Source organism: Macaca fascicularis, chromosome 17 (assembly GCF_037993035.2).
Source record: "Macaca fascicularis isolate 582-1 chromosome 17, T2T-MFA8v1.1".
In the NCBI taxonomy this organism is placed as follows: domain Eukaryota; kingdom Metazoa; phylum Chordata; class Mammalia; order Primates; family Cercopithecidae; genus Macaca; species Macaca fascicularis.
This window is the reverse complement of record NC_088391.1, coordinates 98,035,894-98,048,862: the sequence shown is the minus strand read 5'-3', so window position 1 is coordinate 98,048,862 and position 12,969 is coordinate 98,035,894. Positions and strand designations below refer to the sequence as shown.

Below are 12,969 nucleotides of genomic sequence, written 5' to 3'. Positions count from 1 at the left end.
GCCATTTTGTCTTATATGCACACTATGCTTCTCAAAAATACAGTCAATGGTTGTGTCCTAATAATATTTAGAACATGAAAAATAAATCATATGTTAACTGAGTACTTCCATATTTTTAGAGAAGCCACTGATGATTTCAAGATAGCTCTTGATTGAAGAGACTGCCTTTGGCAGGAGGGAGTGGATTGAAATAGTCATCTTTACAATTGATTCAATTTCTTCAGCAAATCAAATTTGTGGCAATAGACATAAATCATTTCAGATGGCTAAAGTGAACAAATTGACTCATCCAGGTTTTGTTAATATCATAGTATAGAAATGATCTACATGGCATTGAATAATATACCTTGAGTTATTGGACAGTAGATACTTTGACATAACTGTCACATATCAATCAATTTAACTTCAGCTCTTTTGTAATGAATTATAATTTCTGTAGAAGTAATAAAAACTATTGAAAAGTTAGAAATATTTCAGGAAAGTTTGGCCACTGTTTCATGAGATTACATGTTTATGCACACAAACACAACTGATGCACAACATTCTGTGAGTCGATGCATGGTGAAGAAATAGAATGTTTTGATTAACCCACAGTAACTCCTCTATGCAATGATATTATCTAGCAGGTGGATATTTTCTTGGAATTTAGGGATTTTCTTCTAGAATTTTGCCTGTGAATGTGCACAAGTGCCCTAGATACTGTTTTAAACAGATTTTCTTCCCTCCACTCCCAGAAATGTAGTACTTTAATCTGCTAACCAGAAAGTTAAGTACAAGGTCAAGTATCTTAAAAGAGACCTCAGAAATGCAAATTGAGGTTGTCTCTGGTGAGTTTAGGTAAGCATATTCAATCCAGAGGAAAGAAACATTACAATAAGTTCTTAAAGGATTTTCATGGGTAAAAAGCAAAATATTTTAAAATGATAGACCTTTTGAAACATGTCTTTGATTAGAAGTATGAGATACCATGATTCAGAAAAATAATAGGAAGGACTGAAAAATACTGTCAAAGTGCTGGGACAATAGTACAAATGAAAACACTCTAAAGCCACTTTTTTATTTCCTACTGGTGAAAAAATTTCTAGAGAAAATATTTTTTGTTTTTGTTTGCCTGTCGCCTGGGCTGGAGTGCAGTGGCACAATCATAGCCTACTGTAACCTCGAATTCTTGGACTCAAGGGATCTTCCTGCCTCAGCCTCCTAAATAGCTGGGACTACAGGCACACATCACCAAGCCAGCTAATTTTTCAGTTATTCATAGAGATAGGGTCTTGCTATGTTGCCCAGGCTGGTCAACACCTGGGGTCAAGCAATCCTCCTGCCTCAGCCTCCCAAAGTCCCGGATTCCTAGAGAAAATAAAGGCAGGTATATTTAAACAGTCTCTTGGATAAGTTACAATTTAAAACAAAAAATTAGGCACAAAAGGAAGGATAAACATAAGACCAGGGACAAGCACAATGGAATGTTTTCATAATTTAGTTGTTGCACATTCCTTCTGTTTGAGAAATGTTTATTGCAGGTCGACTGTAGTACAGGTAATAGAGTCTGTTCTGGGCTGTGAAAACAGGCAAGCTTTCATTTCATCTCTCACAATCTGATTGGGGGTAAGTGAGTAATTAGGAGTCACTGGAAGACTTTAAGCACAGGAAGTTGATCAGATTTGTGTTTTAAAAAGCGCTATATGAGAAAAAGATAGAGAAAATAATTGGAGGTGGCAACATCAGAAATAAACTCAGAGGCAGATCAAATAATCATCCCTGAATCTCCAAAAATAAACAACAGTCATATAAGACTGAAGCTGAGCAGTGCAGTTGAATTTTCTCAATACTTTTAAAATAGTGATTTGAAGATGCAAACCTAAAATGAAGAAAGGTTGGCGAAGTGTCTTAAAATCTGAGTGGAGCTGTTACAGCTATTCAACAGACGCTGAGGAATTATGGATACGATGTTCTTTAATGGAACTATGTTCACACTAATCAGAAGTTCTATAGCACAGAAGCATTTGCTATTTTGTGGAGATAGAGACTTGAATCCTGCTGCCGAAAATCTGGAAGGTCACAGTCCAGTAGTGGTCTCTTAACAGGTCCTTGCTTGTCAATACTCCAATGGTCTATTAATAAAATCAGAAAACTTCATTCATGAAAAGATAAGCGTTCTGCAAACAAACAGCTAAGCTTTATATTAGTTCAAGAGAGAAAGTGAAGTCTGTGGTGGATCTCAAAAAATAACAGCTCTTGGTATATCCAAGTGTGGCCTGTGGCATTCAAAGATGTGCAGACTTCCAAGGGGACAGGAATACCCTTGACTCTATGGAATCTGGTGGAGCAAATGTTACTGTTGGAGCAGAAATGACATCGTATTGGGGATCATTCTGAAAAGAGGTAATTTATGAATGGTAAAGCAACTCAGCCTCCACTTTGCCTGTCTCCTTCCTTACAGGAGAGTTGTGGACTTGAAAGAGTGGACAAAGAATGGTTATGAAATTTGAAGCATAAATTGTGTGAGGAGAGGAAGTGTATACTGAGCCCATCAAAATCTGATGTTCCTAGGACCAGAGGAGCACATCCAGGAGGCTGCTGGAAGAAATCTCTTCTTAGTCTGGTCTTCAGTCATGCTTGGTGTTCATTCACAAACCAGGGATTAGGGTGGAGGTGCCAGAAAAATCACAAATGGGGTATTTTTTTTTTAATTCAAAAAGGAGAACAAAAGGAGTTAGAGAACAGATAGCATAATGATGACCCGTAGTTAATTTCTAGCACTGGATGATTGCTTTGTGTTTACTTAATAATAAGTCATCACAAGAATCCAAAATTAGTGTTTGCGGTCTGATGCCATGGATTATTTATGTTCTAAGACTTCTTTATGGTTTGTAATGAGGCATCCGACAAGGTGTATTATCCAGTCTTTTGGATAAGAGATAGATATGTATGTAGATTTACCCATGTTACATGTAGGTGAGCATAGAGCTGTTTAAAGTTTATCCTAGAAAATGTTGAAAAGGAAAAATACCAACTTGAAGGGATAAGGAATTGCAGAGCATATACAAAAGAAGGTTGGATTTGCATGACCAGCCAATGGAAATAACTGTTATCCCTGGAAAAATACAGAGATCTCACCCAGGTTTAAGTAAAATCTTCACAAATACAAGACAAGGAGTCCTAGTTTAGCAAACACTCTATATCCATGATAAGCTATTAGGGTAGGTGGTATGGCTATAAAAAACAAAGAAACTAGGGGGTAAGGCTCCATTAATAGAGAAGAGAGGAATAATCTCACTCTGCCTTAGTTGCTGTAATGCGACAGAAATGAAATATATACCTTTTTTAGTTTGGGAATTCTTATTTTAAACATGGATATGGATAGAACTGTGATGGAAACAGCATTAACAGGTCCAGTGTCTCAAAATGATACCACATTTGAAATGATTATTTTTGATAAGATGCCATTTAGGAGGACCCGGAGCTTTTTAGACACTTGAGAGGATGCGTTACAAAAGACATTACAGGCAGAATCTGTGTAGTTCTAGACATGGGGCCAGGAACAACCCATGGCAATTAGTGGAAACCAAAGTTCAGTTCAAGTTGAGTGCAACTTGTTAACCATGTAGAGATCTGAAAATGGCTGCTTTTTTATAGAAATAAAAATGGCAAAACATCTCAATCCTCAGAAAGCCATCTCACTAATTATTCCTGAAATCTGTTTTAAATACCTAGAACAAACTTGCTAAGCTTAGCTTTTCCTTCAACTCACAAAGCAAATTTAATGTTTCCAGTGGAGATCAGGATGTTCTTCTAGCAGGGAAAATTGCACAAACTACAAGGAAATGATTAATACTCAATATCAATCTCTTGCAATGTTCTCATATTTTTTCTCAATATTCAGAAAAATAAAATTGCTTCTGTTCTGTTCCTTTAGCCAGGCTGTTCTCTTCAACTCATTAATTTATCTTGGAAACTCCACTTTTCAAATTTAAAGGCCCCTCATTAGGATGGTGAATATTGATGGGAAAAAGTAAAATGACTACTTTACCCACAAAAATAAAAACATTTGCTATCCTTTTTTGATAAAGGTCTTCTAGATTTGCTTCGCCCACTTTAACTTTTTCTACATATCTTAAAATTCAGTGTGCAATAATATTTTCAATTTCTCCACATTTTGGACTTCCTTAGCTTATTTCTATTCACATAAATTCTTTTTTATAAATGTTGATAGGAAATACCATTCTTAATGATATCACCAGTGATGAGATGAATACTGCCCCTTTCTGATCAATATGCGTGAAAGATATTTTCTGAGCTGTGAGCTTGAAAAATAAAAATAATTTTTAAAAGATATAATAGCTCCTATTTGTTGAGAAAATCTTATTAATATAAATTCAGAGATATTCACAGCCAAAAGGAGCATGGGAGATCATAAGGTTATTAAGGTCATCTTATGCTTTTGTTATCTGAGGAAATCCTGCAATCGATAACAATGCAATGAGTGAGTTTGTCCTGTCGTAGATTGTTTTCACAGGGCCTGGGATAGCGTACTTGGTGAATGTCCATAAACCGACATTCTCTACTCAAAGGAGCCCTGTTCTTTCAACAGTAATGATGGAGGGATTATAGGAATCACTCCTGATTATCTCAAGATTTGCTTTTTATTACCCATTCTAGGTTCATCGTGATTAACTATTTAAGATCATTTAGGTCCCTTGACCTCATTCTCTGAAACTAAGGAGTTGATGCAAGGAAGTAAGAAAATGAGTCAAAGATTTGGAAGAAGTCCATTTGAAGTTGAGGGTTTTCCTGATTAACAGTGGAATGGGTCAAAAGAAGATTATTTTGTTGGTTACGTTTTTTTTTGTTTGTTTGGTTGGTTTTGGTTTTTTGTGTGTTGGGGTGGGAGAAACTAAGGAAATAATTCCAAAGGAAAGTATTTTGATGGGGTGTTTTTCTCCTGAATTGTATAGTTTTCAGATTTATTTTAAAGGATTAAAATGGCCATATTTTCTTACCACCAGTCAATGTCTGTTTATTTGATATGAACATATTTAAAAGACCCCCTAGAGAAGTGTATATATAGCATATAATTAGCAAGTCAAAAGACTGGAGGTTACCTTTCCTAGAACATCCCTTCCATGTCTATACCTCAGTATACCATGGTTTTACCAAGAGGAATGAAGTTTATATCTGGTGCCTTGTTCTGTTCTTTAAGCTCCTGCTAAATACCTCAACTTTGGTGTGTCTCAAATACTTCAAATTTCAGCCCTTTAAATTGACCTTGTGGTCATTCCATTAACTCCAGCTTCTCCTCATTGGATTAGTGATGGCTCTTTTCACCCATTCACCTAAGTTGGAATCCAAGCATCATAGAAAGTCTGAAAGGGATCAGGGGAGTCTGAGGGGAGGTAGAATGTAGTGGCTAAATGTACAGGCAGTGGTGTTCAACTGCCTCTGAGCTCACCATTTACTGACTGCATGAACTTGGACAAGTAATTTAAACCTTACAATATTCCTATTTATTCATCTGTATAAGCTGATAATATTAGAACCTACCTTATATAGTTATGCATATTTAATGAATTAATGATTATCTTAAATATTTACATGTGTTTCTTTTTATATTTATGAACCTCTAAGAACAAGGCAGAAAAGAGCATACGCACTTTCTTCTCATATCTAATTAATCACCAATTTTTAACAAATATACTCCTTATATTGAGTCTTTATCTGTTCCATCCTGTTTATTCAGTGGTGTTCCTGGCTGTCAGTGCTTGAATTCAGGCTCTTGTCATATCTCCATCAAATATTGCAATTGTCATTTTATTAACCTTCCCACTTTTGGTCCTTCCCTGAATACATCCTTTATGCTCCTAGCTGAGTGATCTTCCAATATATTAATATACATCTAATCACAGCATTCTTCTGCCCCACATTCACCAGTTCAACATTCTTTTGTGACTTATGATTTTATCACTAACGCCCTCCACCCCAACCCTGATGGTTTTGATGGGATGTTTATGATGGCCAGAGGACCAGTTGGCCCAGCTCTAACTCTTGGCACATTCTCCCTCACATCTTTCAATCAAACAATGCTGAGAGACACCTGTCTCCATCTTTGAGCACCTTTTTAAAATATTAGGACAGTGACTTAGCAAACTGAATTCCCTGAACTCTGCTGCTTAACCAAAATTTTCCGGACAATCATAAGTCTATGTAGAAACATGTATGTAAGATGAGTCTTGGAAAAATAAATTCACTTACTTAAAAATTGACATACAAAGGGCAACAATTATACTGTATGCATTGTGCTTGCTTTATGCCATAGGTGGACCATGTCGATTGAATCTTTATTGTTGTTTTATGGATTTTACTTAAACCATTCTCTGTTAATGAACCTTTAGTTTGGCCCTATATTTTTGCTGTATGATCAATGTCACCATGAACATTCTTATGCATAGTCCTGCCTACATGTGCAAGAACATTTGTAGGAAAAATAGTAAAAGTAGAATCATTGTGGCAAAGGGTGTGAATGTCCAAAATGTTGATGAGTATTTCCAAGTTGCACTATCAAGAGGCAGCCCCAGTTTCTAGTCCTGTCACAATACATGAAAGTTTCCATTATTCCTCTCCTTCTGCTCAAAGTATAAAGTATATAGGCTTTTTAATTTAATGTGTAGAAATCTAAATTCCCTTCTGAAAGTCATACTTTATGAATGCTGTCTCTCTCCTAATATATTTTTAAGGTTTGAAAAAAGCGGTACTTATAACATGGCTCACCATAGAATGAATTACAGGTTTTTGCAATTTGCAAGCATTTAATAACTCAGTAACTTACAGAGCCATGTTAAGGCAGTGATACATTGCGTGCAAAAAGATATGAATACAAATTCTAGCTTACCATTTTATTTAAAGCAGAAATTGTACAATTGATAACAGGTGAAAATTTTCAGAAAGCTTTGTTATGTTTTGAATGATATTGACATATTTTTTTGAATGATATTCACATATTTTTTCAGAAAACTTTCATTTGTAAATAATTCCTCAGAACTTTTTTAATAAAATGAAACAAAATTAATAGAAAAAAAGATTATTTGCTTCCTTTGCTTTTTTCTGACAGAGTTCTTATGCTCAGTCGTATCTTATTATCATACTTGCATGCCTCTTATGGAAAGCAGTGATAGAAAAGCATGAGAATCTTCACTGATGCTATTGGATTTTGAATGCTTGCTTTCTAAGCATTTTTATTCCAAAAATTTAACATTTTAATGCTCTATTCAACTTGTTTGTTAGTTGGTTTTGTTTCTTTTCTTTAATTACCTTGGAAATTTGCTGACGTTTTATTTTTCAGAAAATTCTATATCTTATGTTTTAATGCTTTATTTTATCTCAATTTTATCTCATTGTTTTATCTCAGTTTTTCTAGATAATTCCCAGATGTCTTTGTGGTGTGGATATTATAATTTAATTATTTTTAATAAGTTATTGTTTACATATTATAAACATTCATATGTTACATGCTACTATTTCTTATAATAGTCTAGTATATGCTCTTAATATTAAGTTAAGAATTAAAGGTCTAAAACTAGAAATGTAATCTGTTCTGCACATTTCTTACTCCTTCCAAATTAAGATTGAACATTGTGTTTTAGAATCAGAATTTGGGGATAGATTGGTTTTAAAACTTGCATCTAAAGATTATTCCCAGGAATTTTACATGTCTTTAAACCTCTAATTTGTTTAAACCTCCCATATATAAAGTTGTTATAGACAAAATGGATAAAAGTCAATACCTCTCTCAATGGGATCATAGAATGGTTTTATTAAAAATCGGTGATTGGCACCCCAGTACAGATGTGCTTTAGTGATAGTTTATTAAAGATGTATGAAAATGTATTGTTAGACACATATGCGTGTCTCAATAAATGATTTTATGCATGGGTTGTCTAACTCTTGAAAATAGTTTTTTACAATCTTGATTCTGCTTCTAGATAATCTTTCATTTTGCTAAGTTTTGTCACAGATGATAAAAGAGTAAGTGTAAAACTAAGTATTATTTGAGTTCTTGCAAAATCAGAATTACAGTCTTGGTTACTAATGTTTCCACAATAGTGTTAGGCAAGTTGTATATCTACTAAATAGCAATCAATAGTTTTTCTCATTTCCTAGAAAAGATCTTTCATTTACATTTCTAAAAATATGTTTAAGTGTTTGGTTTTCAGTAGTTCCCATGTATTGCTTATTGTGATCATTGCAATGATGACTTAATTGAAGATTTAGGTGTTATTCTTTGACCAGAGTATATGTAAAATTAGACAGCCGGTTGCAAGTAAGTCAGCAATAAGCAGAAGAAGTGGATTCTTAAAAACAGAAAACTACAGCTTTAAGTCCTAAGACTTAAGATATTTTGGGCTTCAATTCATTTATCATTTTTATTGGAAAGAGATATGCTCATTTTTACTACTTTGGAAGAAAGAAGCCAAAAACAAAAATAATTTTAAGCAAAGAGAGATGCTAAACACTTAAAAAACCCTGCTCAGTAAAAATAGAGAGGCAAGCTGAGCATAGAAAAGAACTGCAAAAATGTTCGTGGCTCACTCTTGGTAAGGGTGAAAGACCTAAAAGAATTACGTTTCAATTTCTCATATAGAAAACACTTATTCAAAAGAAAATCTAAAAAGAAAAGGAAAACCCAAAAAGGTACCTTGGAAATTGCATTTGCTCAGTGCCAATATGAAATTGCCTGTAGTTTTTATGTATTTTACATTTTATGACAAAGTAAGTATCCAAGAGAAAGCACTGAAGGTAGATTATAAAAGACTTTCCAAGTCAGTAAGAGAAAGCTACACATGCAACAAGAAAATATTATTGTTTAAATATCCAGTGAAAAGCAGTGTTTTAACAAAGTGAGTTTGGCTGCATCCATCACATGGGTATGGGATGAGTATTAGAAGGTAATATTTAGTGCAGAGAGTCCAGCTCAGAGGGATAAGGGTGAAGCTGAGTACATCTTTATATTTTTATAGGAAATTTATATTTATAAGAAAACATAAAGAATGTATTACTGTATACAAATGAAGAGTAGTGGAATTCTTTAATTCTTTCACTTTTTAAATTTTGATAGAAAGGGCATTCAGAAAGTAGCCAATATGAAAGAAAAGGTCATATTTTGAATTTTGTTCAAGTCGAATTTAAAGTGAGAACTGAGAATTCTTAGAGTAGTTAACTGTTGGAGCATGTTGTGAGAATCCACAGGGTAACAACCCCTTTAGGAGTATTCGGGTTGGTATATCCATAGAAAAATGAAGGAGCACAGTGAAAATGCTTTCAGATTCATTACCTTATTCCACCACCACCAGATGACAACTTTATGGCTTTGATTCCACTATTTGAACTGTGTGAGCTTTCATTCATCGATTCATTTCTCAATTCAGCTAATCTTCTCAAGTGCCTATTAAGTGTTTTGCATTGTGCTATGCATTGAAGATGCTAGCAGTTAATAAACAGGATTCCTTCCAGGGCAGAGAGTCTAATGGGAAACATAAATGGATGAAAGACAATGAAACCCTGTGGGATGAGCTCAGTGGCCAACAAAGTGTCCACCTAAACAAGACTAGGGCAGGAGGAAGTTTTCAAGAGAAAATTATGTTAATGCTGAGATAATTGGAATAGGACTCTTGCAGAGGAAGAGTCAAGAGTATATTCTACTCAAGGGAGGGTCATGTATGAGGGAGTAGGAGACAGATGGGGTAAAATTGTTCAATGTAGGATCTAAAGGAAAGTAAATCTTTCTGAAGAATCAAGATGAGGATGGAACTAGGGAGAAGAGAGCAAGGAGTATAGACAGTGGTGCAAAATAAAACTAAGAAGGTCTAAGTAGGGGCACTCCCAGAGTCTCATTAAGAAATTAGCACATTATCCTAAGGCAAGGAAAAAAATGGAAGAACTCACATTTGTAGCAGATTATTCAGACCATTAGGTGGAAAGCGCATTCCAGAAGGCCAGCTGGGAGCCTAAAGCCTCATTAGAAAGTGATCCTAGAGTTCTAGGACGAGATGCCTATGGCCTTTGCAGGGGTAGGGATCGTGGGGCTGGAGAGAAACGGAGTAGACTTGAGAGATGTTTAGAAAATGGTCAGGTGGTAAATCACAGTCAGTGACTTGCTGTTGTACTTGTTTGTTTCCTTGTTCTAATTTTGCTTTAAAGTTATTTTAAGTTGTAGTTACTGTGAACCAAAAGTATCTGAGACAGGTCTCCCCCAATTTACAATGTTTATCTTGCCAAAATTAAGGACGCACCCCTGACACATCCTCAGGATATCCTGACAACATGTGTCCAAGGTTTGGGAGACATAGCTTGGTTTTATACATTTTAGGGAGACATGAAACATCCATCAATATGTGTAAGATGTACATTGGTTTAGTCTGGAAAGGCAGACAGCTTGAAGTGGAGGCCTGCAGGTCATAGGTAGGTAATAGACAAAAGGTTGCATTCTTTTGAATCATTGGTCAGCCTTTCACTAAATACACAATTTACATGTGAGAGGAGGCTAGAGGAATACTCACTTTTGCCTTAGACAGGCTCAGTGAATCTACATTTCTACATAAGCAATAGGGTAGAGAAAACAATCAGATATACATTTGTCTCAGGTGAGCAGAGGGATGACTTTGAGTTCTGTCCTTTGTCCTGCATCTGTGAAGACAGGCTACCAGTTTACATTGCCAGGGTGAAATCCAACAGAATTGTTTTAGGGTAAAGATCTTGAGGTCCACAAGGAATTTTCTTGTGGACAAATTGTGAGGGAGGTATGTGGTTATTTTTCATTGTTGTTGTCTGTTTGTTTTTAATCTTTGTAGCTATCTTATTGAGGAATAAATTGGAGGTGGGTTTGCCTGACATAGTTCCCTGCTTGACATTTCCCTTTGGTGTAGTGATTTTGAGGTCCAGAAATTTATTTTCCTATCACATTATGATTAGTGTCTTTTCAATCTGAAAACTCATGCCTTGAGTCCTGGAAAATACATTGTTGTTTAAAAAAAAAAAATCCTCTTTCTTTTTCCCTGTGTTCTGTATTTTTGGGAGTTTCATGAGTTGGTTATCTCCTATTCTTGATCCTGTTCTTGGTCATTTCTTTTGCTTTTTTTTTTTTCTTTGTTGCCTTCTAGAGATTTCTCCATTTTATCTTCCAAGTATTCTATTTTTTAAAAATTCCAACAATTACATTTTAAATTTCCAAGAGATCTTCTTCTCTAGTTTATTCACAATACTTAGTGTTTATGTTATGTTGACAATTTCTCCAAGATTTCCTTTCTTGGTTTATTTTGCTTTCAGTCTCTTTATGTAGGGAGCTTTCCTCAAATATCTTGTGATACTTATTATTACTTAGTTAAGAGTAAGGCACTTAAATAGCGGATTGGATAATTTTATATTGGTAGATGAGAATTTTCACATCTTTCCAGAGTTCTCTGTGCAAATTCCCCAGAGTGGCCACTAACTTGAGTTAAGCTTTCTTACTCTGCTAGGTCAGTTACCCCTTCTCCATTTCCTTTTATTTCTTCATGTGTTGTGATTCCAGGTTTTAGATCTCTCTTAATTTCACAAAAGATGTAGGGTTCTACTCTAATTTTCCTTGACGTTATTACTATGATTTCTAAGTACAGAAAACAGTTTTGGAAATGTCTAATTTTGCAGTCTTAAACCAAATGTCTGCTGTTCAATAATTTTTAGGCTTTTATTGAACGCTTTTTGGGAGACTCTATTGTGATGATTTAGCTCATTAATTATTTTTATCATATCATGAAATATAATGTAATTTAATACATGATTAAATACAGTTTAGTGTTAAGAAAATCCTTTTGTCTAATGGACTACAGTCTTTACATCTAAGCCAGTAAAACTCTGTGTACAAAAATGAATACTTTATTAATTAGAAAGTTTAAAAGTTCTGAGATACTAGGTGTTTTAAGAGCTGACAGTTTTCAAATTGAAGAAACAATATCAATCCTTTTAATTTTTAGATAGCCCTAGAACTGACATACAGTTTTAATGGTAGTTAAACTTGATGGTAAACATGTTTATCTTTAAAAGAAGCATGCTGGGATGAAACAGGAATTATCTTTCTGTACAAGACATCCTTTACTGTTCCTTTTATAATGTAGACTGTAGATGAAGTACCTTCAAGCAAAAAAAAAAAAAAAATTACAAACAGTACTGATAGTGGAGACGGGAACAGCTGAGGAGCTATCTCATTTCTTGGGGAAAAAAAATGTGTTATAACGTCATTCAGGATATTTGGCCAGCTCTGAGTTTCTTTTCTTAACAAGTTGATACCTTTTTTTCCTAGCCATATTTTCTAATGTCTCACTAGTCTTTTCACTCATGTGTGGTCTTAAATAACCCAGATGGCTTGGCACTATGACTCCCGTCTATAATCCCAGCACTTTGGGAGGCCAAGGCGGGTGGATCATCTGATGTCAGGAGGTTGAGACCAGCCTGACCAACATGGTGAAACTCCGTCTCTACTAAAAATACAAAAATTAGCCAGGCATGGTGGCGGGCGCCTGTAGTCCCAGTTACTTGGGAGGCTGAGACAGGAGAGTCACTTGAATGCAGGAGGAAGACGTTGCAGTGAGCCAAGATCACGCTGTTGCACTCCAGCCTGGGCAACAGACTGAGACTCCATCTAAAATAATAATAATAATAATAAATGATTTTATTATGTTTTGTGATAAAGTGGTTGATATGTGTCCATAACTCAATATACAAAGAAAACCAAGATTTTATTGTTGTTCCTCTTCTAGTTATTTTTAGCATTATTTTCATGTCAAGAGTATCACCTTTCTACTTTATATTTCATGTAATGAAATTTATGGTAATACTTTGGTGATACTTTGATGTAAAGACATTATTGGTGTAAAGAAAACTACTTATTTTTTTCAATGTTTTAGGAGAAATCACTTTTTTTTTTTTTTTTTTTTGATGGCA

General features: G+C 34.9%; 1 protein-coding gene and 1 non-coding gene across 3 annotated transcripts in view; both read left to right on the top strand.

Annotated features, from left to right (window-relative positions):
- Positions 1 to 12,969, top strand: part of NALF1 (NALCN channel auxiliary factor 1) — a 706,925-nt gene that overhangs the window by 543,156 nt on the left and 150,800 nt on the right. The gene's annotated exons all lie outside the window — the stretch shown is intronic.
- On the top strand, positions 4,234 to 4,302 carry LOC123569892 (small nucleolar RNA SNORD31). Its single transcript, XR_006693777.2, has one exon. It is a non-coding gene; the product is annotated as a small nucleolar RNA SNORD31 (small nucleolar RNA).